This window comes from Dipodomys merriami, unplaced genomic scaffold (assembly GCF_024711535.1).
Source record: "Dipodomys merriami isolate MVZ:Mamm:240054 unplaced genomic scaffold, mDipMer1.0.p SCAF_1505, whole genome shotgun sequence".
NCBI lineage: Eukaryota > Metazoa > Chordata > Mammalia > Rodentia > Heteromyidae > Dipodomys > Dipodomys merriami.
This window is the reverse complement of record NW_027202833.1, coordinates 119,220-123,452: the sequence shown is the minus strand read 5'-3', so window position 1 is coordinate 123,452 and position 4,233 is coordinate 119,220.

Sequence of the window (4,233 nt, the reverse complement as noted above, 5' to 3'; positions counted from 1 at the left end):
GGAGATCTGAAATTCATGTTGGCTCAGCATTGGTGCCTCACACATGTAATCCCGGCTACTACAGAAGGCTGAGATAATGGTTCAAAGCCAGTATGAGTAGGAAACTCCTCAAGACATTTATCTCCATGGAGCCAACCAAAAGCCAGAAGTGGAGCTGTGAACGTGAATGAAAATGCTTTGGAACAGCACCCAGCCCTGAGTTCAAGCCCCAGGACCGGCACAAAGGCAAACAAACAAAATTCCCATTGCACAGAGGACTGTGTTATCAGTGACACCTTGTGGGAAATGCTGTCTCCTCCTGCTTTTAAGTGAAATCGGGGTCCTGTGAGACAGGTGGGCACTGTGCATCTCCATGCTCTGCTGTCATGGGCACAGGCCAGGCTGCTCAGGGTGTGGTGGGACTGCCTCCGCAGGGCACATAGGAGCTGCTTCCACCTGGATCCAGCACTTTCCTAGACTTGCAGGCTCTCCTTTCTCTTTCAGGTAGAGGAGCGTCATCTCCCAGACTTGTGGAATTTTCTATGTGTCGTCCTGAGCAATCCTTGCCTGCTGCTCCCTGCTGTGGACATTTTCAGATGGCAGTGGGAGAGCCACACAGCCTATGATCATGACTCCATTCGCTGGGATGGAGCAGGCCTGGGCTTCTTGGAGAATGAAGAATTCAGAGACGGTGCCTTCTGGCTCTATCAGAGGTTCAGGTTGACAAATGGAGATGTGGCAGGCTGTGGTCTTTTGTTTTTGGCAATGGCGGGGTAAAATCTGCATCGGCAGCAGCTGACAGCTGACAGCGTCCCAGTGTTGGCCCTTTGCCCCTCAATTTCATATCCTCCACTCGAAGCCTCATAGCTCTTCCCTAAGCTAAATAATGGGACACATAGCTCTCCCAAGAAAAGACAGGGGTGTGTGCAAATATGTGCCTGGGTGAGTGTGTGCACACTTATGTGAGGGAGAAGTTTCCACCAATCAGAACAGATGCATCTCAACTAATGACTGACCTTAGAGCTTTTTCATTTCTCCTAGGGATCTGGAACACAATAGAAGCATCTGGAGTTGACTGGACCCACTGTGCCATGATTTCACACAAACACAGAGACTGAGTGTATCCTGGGGTCTTGGAATTGAGCAGTTGTGGGTGAGCCTGCACCCCACCTTGCTATCTGATTCCTGCATCAACCTCAGGATGCAGCCCCCATCTTTGGACATTTTCTTTTGGCCTCCCAGATACTTCTTAGTTTGAACATTATGGGTCAAGACTAGTTCAGGCAAAAAAAAAAGTTTGTGAGACCTCATTTCAATGAAACAAGCCAGGTGTGTAGCATATGCCTATCACCCAGCTATATAGGAGCGGTAGGTGGGAGGATTGCAGTCGGGGCCAGCCCTGGGTATTTAGAAGTGATTAGAACAGTGGGAGCACAGGAGGCAGAGGGTTGGAGGGGTGGGTGGGGGCTGGTTAGCAAGGGGTACCGTTGCCAGCTATGGTAGAGAGGGAGAAGGTGGTGAATCTCCTGGAGATTGGATGTCTGGGATCAGGAGGGAGAGACAGAAGGTGCTCAGGTTCCTGGTCTTTGGGATCCCATACACATGTCTCCCTCCCTGTCCCTGGCCAGCAAAGCCAGACCTCATCTTCATCCTGGGGTGCACACACAGCCCGACCCACCCTGGATGCTAGGACCGAGACAAGGAGAGGTCTGGGGAGACATGGCAGGCCACAATAGAGGACAAGCGAAGGCTCTCTTTGCCCCTTGTTTCCCCTTTGGGAGCCATTTGGAGCCCTCACTGCACTCATTTTCTTGGCCTGTGATGTGTTCTCAATCACATTAATTCCTCCTCTAAATATAGAAGCCATCTGACGCCAGCTAACTTGTAATCACTGATCGCCCATTTAACAACCACTTCCTGCGGCTGCTGGGTGGGGGGTGTCTGTGGGGCCAGGGCAAAACACAGGCCTGGAGGACCGGAGGCCTAGACCTGCAGGCTTCACCCAAGGGCTGAACCAGGGCCTCCTTGTGGAGGAAATGTCTGCCTGACTAGCTCACTTGTCTATCTATCTTTATCTATCTATCTATCTATCTATCTATCTATCTATCTATCTATCTATCTATCTATCTATCTATCTATCTATCTATCTATCTATCTATCTATCTATCTATCTATCTATCTATCTATCTATCTATCTATCTATCTATCTATCTATCAACCTACCTAGCTAGCTACCTACCTACCTAGCTACCTAGCTACCTATCTAATGAGTCTATTTTATCTGTCTGTCTGATCTATCTATCTTCTCTTTCTAATCCATCTATCTGTCTGTCTTATCTGTTTGTCTAGCTAATCCATCCTTCTCTCTTTCTTTGTGTTGGTCTTCTGTTAAAGCTCCTTCTAAGAGGGTGCCAGCCTGGTGGGAGGCACCTGTGCACAGGTTAAGGGAAGCTAATGATACATATCCCCTCCTAGCTGGTCTCTGCCCTCCCAGCCGCTGCCTGGTCTATTCCAGCACTCCTGTTAAGGACAATTTAGCCCTGTCACTAATTACTTTTAAAGTTCTAGATCTCAATTAGAGAGTTCATTACTTTTCACCATCTTGCCCCCATTAAAGACATTTTCATTATTAAGTTGATTTGGAAGAATGGAAGAGCCCTGCTGAGACAGAAGAGTTACTGTCCACAGTGCCTCCTGCTTGCTCTGCAGCCTGCCTGGTTTTAGGGATACCCTTGAAAGCTTTGCTTTGGGACCTCCTCCTCACCCTCCCCCCAGTCAGTTAACAAATATTCTTGAGGTCTTGGCTTTGGACTCGGTGCTGGACTGGGCTTGGGACAATGGAGCCGAGTTAGAGTGTTACCATTTCTGTGACAAATACTTGTGAGAAGAAAAACTGCAAAGAAGAAAGATGAAGCCAAGCACTGAAGCTCATGCCTGTAATCCAAACTACTCAGGAGGATGATATCTGGGGACTCGGTTTGAAGCTGGCCTGGGCAGGAAAGTCTGTGAGACTCCTCTCTCCAATTATCCACCAAAAAGCCAAAGTACTGCTGTGGCTCAAATAACAGAGCACCAGCCTTGAGTGAAAAAATCTCAGGGACAGCAAATACCAGGACTTGTTCACATGTGCATGCACATGCATGCAAGTATGAACACACACCACATACACACAAGAAATGAAATAAAATAGAGATGAGACTTTTCTGAGATTTGGTTTGAGTGGCCTGGGCCCACATCTGTGGCCCCACGCAGCCCCACACAGAAGAACTTCTGGCCTCGCCCTTCCTCACAGGTCACGGTGCCTTGCCGATTCCACTGGGACCAGTGGAAGTGCCTCTAAATCCTACATCTTTTAAAATTCATTTATTTATTTTACATTAATTTACTTCACTGTTCTTCTAGAGATGATCTACAGTGGGATTCTGATTACATGAGTCAGGTAACAAGTACATTTCCTTTCCTACAGTGTCTTCCATTCCCTTGCTCTCTCCCAGTCCCTCTCTTCTGTCTCCACCCGAGAGTTGCGTAGTTCACGTTCACCAGTGTCTAGTGCCCTCCACTATTGCACTTGTCACCTTCTTCCCCTCCAGTTCTGTGCCCTTCCCACACTCTTCCAAAGACATACACGTGAATATACCATACATAAGGAAAAGACGACTGAATCATCAAAAACTAAAAACACATACTAGGGAGAACATAGGCCATTTGTCTCTGATCTTGGCTTACCTCACTTAACATGATTTGTTCTAGTTCCAGCCATTTTCCTGCAACTGACATTATTTTATTCTTTCTAATGATGTGTAAATTTCAATTGTGAAAAGGTACCATATTTTTTGGATGCCATCATCTATTGTGGGCACCTGAGTCGTTTCATATTTTGGCTAATGTGAATAGTGCAGCAATGAACATGGATGTGCAGGTGTCCTTATCATATCCTGGCTCATGATATTCAGGGTAGATGCCCAGGAGGGGGATGGCTGGGTCATAAGGGAAATCTGTGTTTAGTTTTTTGAGGAACCTTGGGACTGCTTTCCAGAGTATGGTTGTACTAGTTTACATTCACACCAGCAGTACAGTAGGGTTCTGTTCCCAACATTTCTTGTTGGAATGCAAAATGTTGGCCAGTCTACCTGTGGTGAGATAGTATCTCAGGGTTGTTTTTATTTGAATTTACTTTATGACCAGGGATGATGAATATTTCCTCTATGTTTCTTTGCTTACCATTTCTTCTTCTTCTTCTTCTTCTTCTTCTTC